This window comes from Cryptomeria japonica, chromosome 10, assembly GCF_030272615.1.
Source record: "Cryptomeria japonica chromosome 10, Sugi_1.0, whole genome shotgun sequence".
Taxonomy (NCBI): domain Eukaryota; kingdom Viridiplantae; phylum Streptophyta; class Pinopsida; order Cupressales; family Cupressaceae; genus Cryptomeria; species Cryptomeria japonica.
The window spans coordinates 486,323,516-486,338,911 of record NC_081414.1 but is presented as its reverse complement, the minus strand read 5'-3'; positions in this window follow the sequence as shown (position 1 = coordinate 486,338,911).

Genomic DNA, 15,396 nt, shown 5'->3' with positions numbered 1-15,396 from the left:
ACGATTGGAAAGGGGCACGAATAATGCAGTTGAGGTGCAAGCAGCATCCTTAGCAGTTGAGTGGGGATTGAAACTCAGCTTTAAGAATTTACACCTAGAAGGTGATTCATTGATTATTATCAATGCAATCATTAAGGGGGAAATGCAGGCCTAGATGTTAAACAAGTTTGTTCAGAAAATTACTCATGATATGAAGTGTTTTACTGATTTCAAGATCTCCCATGTGCATAGAGATGGTAATAGAGAAGCGGATGTATTATCTAAATGGGCTAGTCTGTTTAAGGAAGTACACGAATATCAATTGGAGGATATTCGTAACCTTTGGATTGATGACATGGATGTAGTTATGGTGCATATGGCAACCCCAAAAAATTTGGAGGATCGGAGTTGTAGATGAAGGACATGGCAATTGATACGACTTTGAGGTGTAGTTAATGTCAGATCATGCGGACAGGCTGAAAGGATATATTCTGACAAAGCATTGATTGATATGTAGCTTGGAAATGGGGTTTTTGCGGCCATGAAGGCCGGTTATCATTGGTTGGACTGAATGCATAGTAAATTGGTATAAGGATTTTGTGGAGGGGAGAAATTTATTATTACGCCACAACTACTTTCTAATACTCATTTGCAGAAAAGATGGGTTTTTAAAATTTAGAGGTGGCGACACTGTAGAATTGTGATCATGGAAGCGAATTTCACTTTTAAAGAAGAGAAGAAACTGGTGCCTTTTGTGGGGAAGGCGTCGAATAGACATATACAGGCGCTATTCCTTTACAAGGAGGAGATTGTTAGTAATTGACACTCATCCGGTGATTTATGATGCTTGACTCATGATTTAGGTTTGTCATTGATGGCAAATCTTCTTGGAGATTCGATCCAGTGGTCATGATTCCTCTTATCCGGAAGGAGGAGTTAACCAGTAGCCAGTCAACCGGTAAATCAAGATTATTCCAGTGTAGTTTTGGTCCGGTAAGATTTTCGGTGTTTGCGGTGATTTTGGTGACTAAGTTTGAGGGGTAAATGATGAGGCCGACATTGGTGTAACATTTTAGAAATTGTTTTGATCTGGTGCTATGTCTTGTTAGAGATCGAAGTCGACTTGAAGCTACACATTACACTTTTGATAGCTTACTTGGAGGAGATTATTTCTGATATGACCATATATATAAGATTGAGTTAGCGATTGGTTTTCGGTGTATTGTTGTTGTGGTGATCTATTTTGGTGCGATTGAGCGCAGTTTCACGTGCGCATTTGATTCCTAGGTGATTCGGTAGCTGACTGAGATAGAAACAGAGCATATTGCAGAGCGAGTATAGTCAGAGATCTTGTGCTTAACCAAAACTAATTCTTGCATTGTCAGATTCTATTTCAGAGTTCTTTTATTGTATTTTCTCATTATAACTAAATTGTAAGTCAATGAGATTTCCCTGAAGGTTGTAGCCTTTCAGGTCATTGTAATTGAGCAATGAGCTCTAGGCAATGAGCCAGAATGCAAGTGCATTCCCCATCTATGTAATAATTATGTACTCCTGGCCATAGTATATGAATATTGTGGGTCCCAGCCCCACCGTGGTTTTTCCCTTTCCGGGTGTCCACATAAATTTTTTGATGTTGTGGATCTATGGTCTATTTATTGCTTGCTTATGTTATTTATTGTTATGCATTGCTAACTAGTGGATAAAGAATAAGTTTGTGAATTTGATTTCCGACAGAACACTAATTCACCCCCCCTCTCAGTGTTCCTTGATTCTAACAAAGCTATTGGATGCGGTAAAATTATTGTTGAGTGAGGATATCGTGCATATCAGCCACCGATATCGAACCAATATGGAAATCTACTTGCTTATTGTAGCATGGTGGATAGAATTCGAAGATACAGTTGACAAGGTTCAACGAGTACTGAAGGAGCTAATTGCAGAGGAGTTTATGGGTGGCTTGGAGTTTGTTCTTGAATGGGTTATCCTAGGGGTTGGTATTGATATATCTGAAGGCATGGTGGATCCTGAGAATCCCATACCTTTCGTATGTTGGCTAGAGGATGAAGTAAAAGAAAGATGTAGAGCAACAACATGGCACAGATGGGAAGCCTTTAAGGCCTTTGCATGGCTTATGCGGGTGGAGTTATCTCTTGATGCGGTGCACAAGCTGGCAAGGGTGGGGATGGGCCCTGAATTGCGATCGCAGATGAGAATAGAGGAGGCGATGCGAATATTGACCAAGTTCAAAGAGGAGAATCTACATGATAGTTAGTGGTTTAGTTTATATTTTATGGTCATTTTTGTAGCTCTGAAAAATGTTTGGGTGAAAATGTGTCGGTTAGACTGGTTCGTATTGCTTCTCGAATTTTGCAGTGTTTCATGGTGGATTTGACAGGTTGTGTGTTGTATTAGATATTCTTATTGATGTTAATCTGAATAATGTATATTTTGATATTGCATATGAATATAAACAAAAATTATTACCGACCAAAAAAAAAAATCAAAAGTAAAAATGTATTTCTCCTACAAACTTATAAAAAAATATTTCCGGTATGTGCAGGATCATGGTGTGCCAAAACAGGCCCTTAAGTGGCAATGAAATTTCAGAAAATTAGAGTTATGCAACTTGACATGAAAATTTGAATAAGTTGTGAACATTATTTTTAAAATATGTAAGAAGAGAATCTATAGAAAATTGAATGTAGTTTCTAAGCTACTAGTTGTTTTTTGGAGAAAAAAAATCCTATTTGATGAAAATTTCAAATTTCAATGCAGTGGTACTAAAATTTCAGGAAAAAGATAAGAAGTAGACGTATGTCTGACCACCCTAATCACAATCAAATCATAATATTTTTTTATAATATTTAAAATATAAGTATTAGACTCATGTCCGGATGTGACACATATTTTTTTTTTATTTTTTATAAAGTAAATAATTATTTATGAATTTTTTACTACAGCTTTTCAAAAATTCAGAAACCCCTAGGTCTGACCACCTTAATTTGGTCAAAACCTTATGAATTTTTTTATTTTTTTTAATTTTTCCCTATAGTAGATGAAGCATAGGATGTGATGCATGTTTCGGATTCAAAAAATATTATACGGTTTGAAAGTTATGAGTGTTTTTCAATCAATTTATCAATCAGGACTATTGTCAAAATTCAATTAGAAAATAAATAATAATTATTTATTAAATTCGAAATAAGACAAGCCTTATATTGTTGGAAAGATGAGAATGTCCTTAAAAAACCCTTTTCGTTTTATCAATTTTGGCTAAAAAAAATGTCATCAGCCACCAGTGTAAAGTCTGGAAAATCAAGGAATATTGAAAAAACACGTTTTTTCAATTGACTTTCCAGGCTTGTCACTTCCAAGCCAAATCCCAAAGCATTCCCGAGCCGAAATTTGAAATTTGAAAATTTTACAACACAAATCGGATATCTGATTTTAATACGTAAATTCACTAACTAAATTTGCACATAATTAATCTAATGTTTATTAATATATTAATATATAATATTTTAATATATTAATTTATAAATAAATTAGTATATAATATTAGGGAGAGGGAGAGGGAGAGGGGGGAGAGTGGGAGAGAGAGAGAGAGAGAGAGAGAGAAGGGAGAGAGAGAGAGAGAGAGAGAGAGAGATTAGGGGAGAGAGAGAGATTAAGACACCAAATTGTGTTGTTAAGGGTCATATGGTGTCCTAAGGGGTCGGAGGACACAATATGACCCCTTAGGACACCATAGGACCCATAGCGACCCAATATGGTGTCATAAGGGGTCATATTGTGTCCTAAGGGATCATATGATGTCTTAAAGGGGTCATATGACACAGTATGACCCATTAGGACACAATATGACCCCTTAGGACACCATAGGACCCATAATGACCCAATATGGTATCTGAAGGGGTCATATGGTGTCCTAAGGAGTCGTAGGACAAATGACACCATATGGTGTCATAAGGGGTCGTATGTTGTCCTTAGGGGTCATATGGTGTCCCATGAACCCTTATGACCCCTTAGGACACCATACGACCCGTTATGACACCATATTGGGTTGTTATGGGTCCTATGGTGTCCTAAGGGGTCATATTATGTCCTATGACCCCTATGGACACCATAGGACCCCTTATGACACCATATGGTGTCGTTAGGGGTCATATGGTGTCTTAAGGGGTCATAGGACATAATATGACCCCTTAGGACACCATAGGACCCATAACAACCCAATATGGTGTCATAACGGGTCGTATGGTGTCCTAAGGGGTCATAAGGGTTCATGGGACACCATATGACCCCTAAGGACAACATACGACCCCTTATGACACCATATGGTGTCGTTAGGGGTAATATGGTGTCCATAGGGGTCATATGGTGTCCTAGGACACCATATGACCCCTTAAGAAACCAAATTGTGTCGTTATGGGTCATATGGTGTCCTAAGGGGTTGTAGGACACAATATGACCCCTTAGGACACCATAGGACCCAAAGTGACTCAATATGATGTCATAAGGGGTCATATTGTGTCCTAAGGGGTCATATGGTGTCTTAAAGGGGTCATATGACACAATATGACCCATAACGACCCAATATGGTGTCTTAAGGGGTCATATGGTGTCCTAAGGGGTCCTAGGACACCATATGACACTTATGGACACCATATGACCCCTTATGACCCCATATGACCCCTTATGACACCATATTGGGTTGTTATGGGTCATATTGTGTCCTAATGGGTCATATTGTGTCATATGACCCCTTTAAGACATCATATGACCCCTTATGACACCAAATTGGGTCGCTTTGGGTCCTATGGTGTCCTAAGGGGTCATAGGACACAATATGACCCCTTACGACAAAGCAACCCAATATGGTGTCATAAGGGGTCATATTATGTCCTAAGGGATCATATGATGTCTTAAAGGGGTCATATGACACAATATGACCCATAACGACCAAATGTGGTGTCTTAAGGGGTCATATGGTGTCCTAAGGGGTTGTAGGACACCATAGGACCCATTATGACACCATATGGTGTCGTTAGGGGTCATATGGTGTCCTAAGGGCTCATATAGTGTCCTAAGGGATCGTAGGACACAATATGACCCCTTAGGACACCATAGGACCCATTACGACCCAATATGGTGTCTTAAGAGGTCATATGGTGTCCTAAGGGGTCGTAGGACACCATATGACCCCAATGGACACCATAGGACCCCTTTGGACACCATATGGTGTCGTTAGGGGTCATATGGTGTCCTAAGGGGTCGTAGGACAGAATATGACCCCTTAGGACACCATAGGACCCATAACGACCCAATATGGTGTCATAACGGGTCATATGGTGTCCTGAGGGGTAATAAGGGTTCATGGAACACCATATGACCCCTAAGGACAACATACAAACCCCTTATGACACCATATGGTATCGTTAGGGGTCATATGGTGTCCATAGTATGACCCCTTAAGACACCAAATTGTGTCTTTATCGGTCATATGGTGTCCTAAGGGGTCGTAGGACACAATATGACCCCTTACGACACCATAGGACCCAAAGCGACCCAATATGGTGTCATAAGGGGTCATATTGTGTCCTAAGGGGTCATATGATGTCTTAAAGGGGTCATGTGACAAAATATGACCCATTAGGACACAATATGACCCATAACAACCCAATATGGTGTCTTAAGGGGTCATATGATGTCCTAAGGGGTCCTAGAACACCATATGACCCCTATGGACACCATATGACCCCTTATGACACCATATGATCCCTTATGACACCATATTGTGTCGTTATGGGTCATATTGTGTCCTAATAGGTCATATTGTGTCATATGACCCCTTTAAGACATCATATGACCCCTTAGGACACAATATGACCCCTTATGACACCATATTGGGTCGCTTTGGGTCCTATGGTGTCCTAAGGGGTCATAGGACACAATATGACCCCTTAGGACACCATAGGACCCAAAGCGACCCAATATGATGTCATAAGGGGTAATATTGTGTCCTAAGGGGTCATATGATGTCTTAAAGGGGTCATATGACATAATATGACCTATAACGACCAAATATGGTGTCTTAAGGGTTCATATGGTGTCTTAAGGGGTCATATGGTGTCCTAAGGGGTCATATGTTGTCCCATGACCCCTTAGAATATGACCCATAATGACACAATTTGGTGTCTTAAGGGGTCATATGGTGTCCCATGACCCCTTATGACCCCTTAGGACACCATATGACCCCGAACGACACCATATGGTGTCATAAGGGGTCATATGGTGTCCATAGGGGTCATATGGTGTCCTAGGACACCATATGACCCCTTAAGACACCATATTGTGTTTTTATGGGTCATATGGTGTCCTAAGGGGTCGTAGGACACAATATGACCCCTTAAGACACCATAGGACCCAAAACAACCCAATATGGTGTCATAAGGTGTCATATTGTGTCCTAAGGGGTCATATGATGTCTTAAAGGGGTCATATGACATAATATGACCCATTAGGACACCATATGACCCCTAACGACACCATATGGTGTCATAAGGGGTCATATGGTGTCCATAGGGGTCATATGGTGTCCTAGGATGTCATAAGGGGTCATGGGACACCATATGACCCCTTAAGACACTAAATTGTGTCGTAATGGGTCATATTGTGTCCTAAGGGGTCATGAGACAACATATGACCCCTTAGGACACCATATGACCCCTAACAACACCATATGGTGTCATAAGGGGTCCTATGGTGTCCATAGGGGTCTTATGGTGTCCTACGACCCCTTAGGATATCATATGACCCCTTAAGACACCATATTTGGTCGTTATGGGTCATATTGTGTCATATGACCCCTTTAAGACATCATATGCCCCCTTAGGACACAATATTACCCCTTATGACACCATATTGGGTCCCTTTGGGTCCTATGGTGTCCTAAGGGGTCATATTGTTCGCAGGTGCCACGAATTCTGAGTTAGGGCCCGTCAAAGTTTGACAATTTTTAGCATTTAGGGCGCTCAAGGGACAACGTCGGTAGGGTATGACCCTGAGTGTTCGACCGAGTGGGGGGGCAAAATAGGAGCATGCATAGGGTGATAATTCCTAATTGGACATGTCAGAGCCAACGATTCATCATCGCGATGAGTTGAATGAGAAATTGGCCATGCGACAACATTCGAATGAATGAGACTGGCGATTTTTTCACCACCAAAAAATTGTTTCCCTAATAAAACCGTAGGGAAACTTGAAAAACCGAGATGTGGTTTTGTAGGGACCCCTCTCGTGGCCCCGTGGGTTCAAACTGATCATTCGTAGGTGCCACAGATTCTAAGTTAGGGCTCGTGAAAGTTTGACAATGTTGGCACTTAGGGCGCTCAAGGGACAACACTGGTAGGGTATGACCCTGAGCGTTCGACCGAGTGGGGGGGGAGGGAAATAGGACCATGCATAGGGTAATAATGAATTGTATCAAGTATTGTTCATTAAATGAATTATATTGTATTATTCATTAAATGAATTGTATTGTATTGTTCATTAAATGAATTGTATTATTCATTATACAAACAACACTTATGATGAAATGAAATGAATTGTATTGTTCATTAAATAAGCATTATTAATCATTGTTAATTATTGGAATGAAGATTAAATATTTCCATGATAACACCATGCACATATAAGCAACAATTTATATGATTGAATATCAATTCTGTATATATAAAAATGTCAAATGATTACAAATGTATGTCCATACACAAATATGGCATAAACGCCAACTCAAACAAAATGTATGTCTAAATACATGAATGTATGTCCATATACAAAATATACATGCCAACTAGACATGTAAGCATCCCAAAACTATCTTTAACATCCTAAGTTGTTGATGGATCATCAAAATCGATCCTCTTTGCCGCACTGCTCGTCTCTGAAGGATCCTGCAAAAGAAAAATGAACCACGATTAATATGAGTTATATTATATAATTCATTCGAAAAGTTAACATAAAAATGAACTATAATTGAACTAGTCATGTTTACCTCATCTCCATGTTTTCTCTTCAGCTTTGCAGGACTCTTGATGTATGTCTTCGGTAGAGGAGGTATGTTTTCAATATTTTCATACACAACTTACATATGTTCAGAAACATGACATTGATACAAGTTAGCATATAATTGTCACTGATAATAACAAATTATATCTACTAAACACAAAATAAAATAAACACACATCTACTCGAGGCATCTCTTCTTCTTCTTCATCTTCGGGTATACTGGGTGTAGTCATCAAGGATGTGAAGCCAAGAATTCTCTGTACATATACACAACAAGTATATGAAACTATCAATCTATGTCTAGACGTGTATAATCACTATAAGTTATTTAAACTATTCATTCAATCATATTTGCATTCAATTACCTTTCCCTTGTCTCCAACTGCACTACCAGATCCTAAATCACACTGTCCTGCACTCGTGTTGCTTGTGCCCTACAAGAGTAAAATAAGATATACATGCAAGTTACTACATAATCTAATTAATACCAATATAAATGATGAGCATGTATGTACAATAAAATACAAATGACTAGGTGCAATAATATATGTACTGTCAAGCTATCAAGGCCAAATGAAATGGCTGACAAGGTGCCCTCCTGAATCTGTCTCAACTCCTCCTCGGTCATCAACTGTTAAATACACCATGTAAATAAAAATTAGTACTTAATATTATCTAGATTATAAATATTCATTTAAAATATAGCATGAACTGTGAAAATACAAATCTTACCACTACATCATCAATGTATGATGATGGTGCCTCCTCGCCTCTAGCATGCGAGGACTCCCCAGGCTATCCTCCAATCTATGTCATAACATCTAGTGCATCATGCATCTCATGCACCTCATAATCTGCACTGTCTGCAGGAGGATCAATAGGTTGTCCAACTGGACCCAAGCATACATGCCCACACATGACACAACTATGGGGCACGCATATGTGTGGAGCCAAGGATTGACGTGTCAGCGCCACTGGATGCACCACTACCATCAAAAGTAGGCTGAGCTACTGACCCAGCCTAAGAAACCAAAAGGCTACTCAAATGAATAGCCGATATGGTTTGTGAAGCTGCCTCACAAATGATATCTGGATGCTGCACTGGAGGTGGGGGATCAATAAGAGGAGGGGGGACATATGGGCCCTGGACTACTCTGACTGCCCCAGGTCTATTTTGGGGCATACCTAAACCTACACCCTGGAAAGGTTGGATGTCAAAGTAGTTCACATGTTTGTGTAAAACAAACTCAGCATACAATTTTTTTATGAAGTAGAAGGGGACATCAAGATTGTTGTTGGGTGGTTTGTTGAAAACCATCCACCAACGATCCCAAAAGTTTTTCACAATACCATCATTTGTGCACCATTTAATAGAAAGTTTTATTTTTTGGGGGTCTACGGGTTTACCAGTATAGGGATTCACAAACAATGAGACGATATTGGCTTTTGATATCTCGAGATCCTTGATCTCCTTATACGACAAGCCATCCGCATATTGTTCCCTCATAGAATCTCGCCACAAAAGGGTGGCATTGTGCTCCTCAGTCATGGTTTCCATACTCTTTATGATCGATGTGAGAGGATCAAAAATTGGGTTTAGATGAGGGATCCTACGATATACATCTGCAATCCCCCTCAATTCATTCAAATTTTGTGCAATCAAATCCTGAATTGAGGGGGGGTTTGGTTGTTGCGGTTGTGGTTCATCAATGTTTTCATTGTTATCCCCCATTTTTATCCTAATTGAATGTAAACAATTGAATTTAGTTAACAAATTTAAACTATTTTGTATTTGATTTAAAAAAACCTAGTTTTCATGAAAAAAAACCCATATTTTCAATGAAAAATCAAATAAACATTAAAAAAAATAAAAAAAAATTGAATGAAAATGATTGAAAACAATAAAAATCTTACCTTTCAATCTATTTTTTAGCAATTTTTGGCCAAAACACCAGATATCGGATGCGATCGGATATCTGATTTCTATAAAATCACACAGCCTGTGGGTTAAAAATGACTCACGAGCTGTCACAGTCGAAATATATTGTCTTAGAAAATCGGATATCCAGTTTTTATACTTAAATTATTTTAAAATAACATTATATTATATAATATAATAATGTATTATATAATATATTATTACATTATATAATACATATTATATTATATTATAAAATATAATTATATATTATATATTATATTATAAAATATAATTATATATTATATAATATAATATAATATATAATATAATATAATAATATATTATATAATATATTATTATATTATTTATATTAATATAAATAATATAATAATATATTATATAATACGTATTATATAATATATTATTATATTATAATATAATATTATATTATAATATAATATTATATAATATATATAATTATATAATATATTATTTCATTATATATATTATATAATATAATAATATATTATAATATAATATTTTATAATCTAATATTATATTATATATTACGTATTGTATAACATGTAATATAATATAATAATATATTATATATTATATAATATGTAATATATAATACTACATTATATATTAAATAATATATTTTTTAATTTAAAATTATAAATAAAAATCAGATATTCGATTTTATCCGATATCCGATTTTCTTGGGTAATTACCATGTCAAGGTGTACTAACACCCAGGCCAAGCAAAAAGTCGACATGGATTTCGCGTTTTTAGGCAAGTGGAGAAGGCTATTTTTTTCACATCGCCACTTTTTGGCCCCCCATGATCCTACACTAACCCTTTTATGATTTTTTAGCTAAAATTTAATAGAATTTTAAAAAATAAAATGACTCTAGATGTAAAAAAGAAAACAATACAAAAGTTGATTTCATATATAGATTTTATTTCTTAATTTATTCTAAAACTATAATTAATAATGGTTCAATTAATTTAAAATGAATATCTAATTCTATATAATCTATTAAAATATAACCAAACAAAGCCTAAACCAAATTATTGAAGCATTATATTAATCATCCTAAAACTTAATTAAAGTTAGCTCTTGTTAAAGAAAACGAAACTTGAAGTGTTAGCTCTTTTTAGACTAAGTTCTTAAACTAATTTTGTTATTAAAAATTTATACCAAAATTAAAAATTAGTCTATGTTATTAAATGACCTTAAACCAAAAAAAAATTGAAAATTCTTATATTAATTTATTAAATTAATTAAATTAAATTACTAAATTATTTGAATTATATTATTTAAGTATTTAATGACATTTAATTAATTTTTTAACTTAATCAAATTAAATTATTAAACTAATTAAATTAAACTATGAATTTATTAAATTAATTAAATTAAGTTATTATAATTTTTTTTTGATAGGTAATAGGTCGTAGTTGCAATATTTCTTTATTAAATTAAATTATTATATTAAGTAAATTAAGTTATTGAATTAATTTTTTGTATTAATTAAATTATGTCTAACGAAATTAAATGCTAACTCTAAATTGAATCAATCCATACTATGAAATCTAAATCAATCTGAATCCTAACATTAAACTAGATTGAACTCTAAACCAAATTGAATTGTTAAAAAAATTAAATATATAACCTTAACACTTAACCAAAGTGAACCCTAACCACAAACCAAACTAAATCCAAATCAAATCTCAACCTTAACACAAAACCAAATTGAATCCTAACCTTAACTAAGCTTGAATCCTAACACTAAACCAAATTAAACCCTAAACCTAAACCAAATTGAATATTCAACCACATTCAACCCTCACCCTAACCCTAAACCTAATGGAACATTAAACCAAACTAAACCCTAATCTTAAACCATATTGAACTTTAACACTAAACCAAGTTGAATGCTAACTATAAACCTAATTGAACCCTAACCCTAAACCAAACTACAATGGAACTCAATTCTTCTACTTCAATATTGACTCAATGAATTTGTATATATGTTTTAGCAAACTAAACTAGCTTCAATATCGTCCAAATGCAATATCACGATGTATGATATTTAGAATGATGCTTTTGTATATAAAACTATGCAAATTAAAAATTTAGAAAACTAATAGTTCAGTTGGTGCAGTCACGGTGAGGATGAACCTCAATGAGGATAGTCCAGACTGTGCAAAAATAATGAGACAACACAAAACAACACAGGAAGGAGGGCGAATGCCAGATCAGGAGTGGATCGTATCATTAAATCAATTACAATAGCTGGCAACATGCAGGCTTACATGCAGGCCAATTGTCTTATTACAGAATTACATCCATATGCATCAATCTGGAATCAATGATCGGATCTAAATGACAATCTAATGATCATGTCATCAACTACCCCTATCCTAAGATCAGGTACAACAATAAATAGTATTCGGAAACACCCAGGTCAACGAAGAAAGATCTCATTCCCCAAGGTAGGAAAATGAAATGTGCAAATAGGTCAGCCCAAAATATGAAATGAAATCCTCTGGAAAAGAATCACCACAAATCACAGACCAACAGGGAGGATGGTCAAGCATTGAAGATCATCTAAAAAGGGATCAGTTGGTTCTGCACGTCAAGGAATTGCTTCACAAGACTCAGGAATGCCAACTAGCCGTTAAGCTCAAATAGGTCCAGAAACATAAAATTGTTGGCCAATCCGGTAGCGGTAACTTGCCGGAAAGAGATCCAAACGAGATGTGGTTTGGGAACAAGGTAGAAGAAATGGAATGCAAGATAAATCTAGGTCCGCACAAGAAATGATCCAAGCCAAGGAATCCGATGAATTCTTAGAAACTGAACTACTAAAATGAACAAAGAACAAAACTGAAAATGAAATATTTTTGGTTGATGCAAGATTGCCAAGAACCAGGGATGCTCCTGCATTAGAATCCTTGGTGTTAATGAAAAAGTGAGCCCCTCACTTTGATGGGGCTAAAGGAAAACCAATACAGTCCACCTCAGCCTGAGAAATCCAAGAAGAATCCTAAACTGGTCGGTCTCTTCACTTCACCGGATATTCTCTATATTGCCAGCTACACGTGCTCTTATTGATTCTGCTACCCAAAATTTCTTCAATCTCATCTGGTTTCTTCTCAAGGAACTGCTTCTCCAAATATGGTTCACTATCAATATAGGATCCGATTTCATGATACTGATAAAGATCTACAATGTTGAATATAGGTGATATGTCCAAGGTATCAGGTAGCTCCACCTCATATGCATTACCTGAATCAAATTTCCTCAAGATCTTACAAGGTCCAAACTTTTTCATCTTCATCTTATTATAAGTTCCAAATGGAAATCTTCCTTTTCTCAAATACACCATCACTTCATCTCTGACTTCAAATACCTTATGTCCCCTTTTCTCATCTGCCTTATCCTTATACTTTTGGTTCATATCCTCCAAATATTGTTTCACTTGACTATGCAACGATTTCATATGATTTGCAAACGCTTGTGCTTCAGCACTCCTTTTTCCCTCATGACTGATATCTCTCAATTCTGATACTCCTTTAGGATTCACTCCAGTAACGATCTCAAATGGTGTCTTTCCTATACTCTGGTTCATTGAATTATTGTATGCAAATTTTTCTTGTGCAAGGATCAAATCACAATTTCCAGGTTTATCTCCAATCGAACATCTTAGCAAATTTCCAAACTTATATTCACTACATCTATATGTCCATCTCTCTATGGGTGAAATGTAGAACTGAACTTCAATTCCATCTTCATCTTCTTCCAAAGTGTCCTCCAAAAGTAACCAACAAACTTAGTATCTCTGTTTGAGACAATACTCCTAGGTAACCCATGAAATCTCACGACTACCTTGAAAAATAGGTCTGCTACATGTATGACATTTGTTGTCTTCTTACAAGGTATGAAATGTGTCATCTTTGAAAATATGTCCACTACACAAATATAGAATCATTTCCTCTCTGAGTCTTAGGTAACCCCTGTATGAAATTCATGCTCAAGTCTTCCCAAGGTTTCTTCGATACTGTCAAAGGTTTATACAATCCCACATTCTGACTATTCTCTTTTGCAACTTGACAAATTTTGTAACTCTGAACAAATTTCCTTATATCCTTATGAATCTAAGGCCAGAAGTAATTTTCACTCACCAAAGCCACAGTCTTATCAATACCAAAATGTCATGCTAATCCTCCGCTGTGCTTTTCTTTAATTAGATAGTCTATCATAGAACTCTGGGGTATACACAACTGACTTCCTCTAAACAACATCTCATCCTAAATGAAATAATCCAACCATATGCTTCGGTCTATCACAACAAGTTCTTTACAAGCTCTCCAAGGTTCTGCAAAAACCAGGTTTTCCTCATACATGCTCTTTAATTCATCAAATCCCAATACTTCAACTCTCATCTTTGTCATCAAATTCCTTCTTCTACTCAGGGCATCGACAACCTTATTTGACTTCCCACTTCGGTGTTTTAAAACAAAAGTGTAACTCTGCATAGACTCAACCCATCTCATGTGTCTCTGATTCAACTTACTCTGACTACTTAGATACTGCAATGCTTGATGGTCTGTATACAACACACACTCCTTAGGCAATTAGTAATGTCTCCACTTCTTCAAGGCTTGAATTATGGCATAGAATTCCTAAACATTCACTAAATATCTTCTCCTTGCATCATTCAACTTTTCACTGAAATAAGCAACAGGTCTTCCTTCCTGGGTCAATATTGCTCCAATCGCATTCCCACTTGCATCACAATCTACCTGAAATACTTTACTAAAATCTAGTAATGCTAACACGGGTTGTTCTGTCACTTTCTTTTTCAACAATTCAAAACTTTTGTTTTCTCCAAACATCCACCTAAAATCCTTCTGGTCTCCTCTCATTGTCTCAGTCATAAGGCTGCAAATTGCATTGAAATTTTTAATGAACTTCTGGTATAAATTGGCCAATCCATGAAATGATATTACCTCTCCAATACTCTCTAGTGTAGGCCATTCAACAATCGCTCTCACTTTCTTAGGGTCCATCTTCAATCCATCCGTCGATAACATAAAACCCAAATACACAAGTTACTCCTTCATGAAACTACACTTCTTCAGATTTATCAACAACTTATCTTCTCTCAACCTCTACAAAACTTGTCTCACATGCAAAAAATTCTCCTCTTTTATCTTACTAAAAATTAAGATGTCATCCAAATACACAATCACAAACTTACCCAATAATTTCCTTAATACCTCATTCATCAACCTCATGGAAGCACTCGGTGCTTTAGTCAGTCCAAAAGGCATTACCAACCACTGATATGGTCCTTCATTTGTCTTAAATGTCTTCCATTCAGCTCCTTCTCTGATTCTGATCTGATGATAT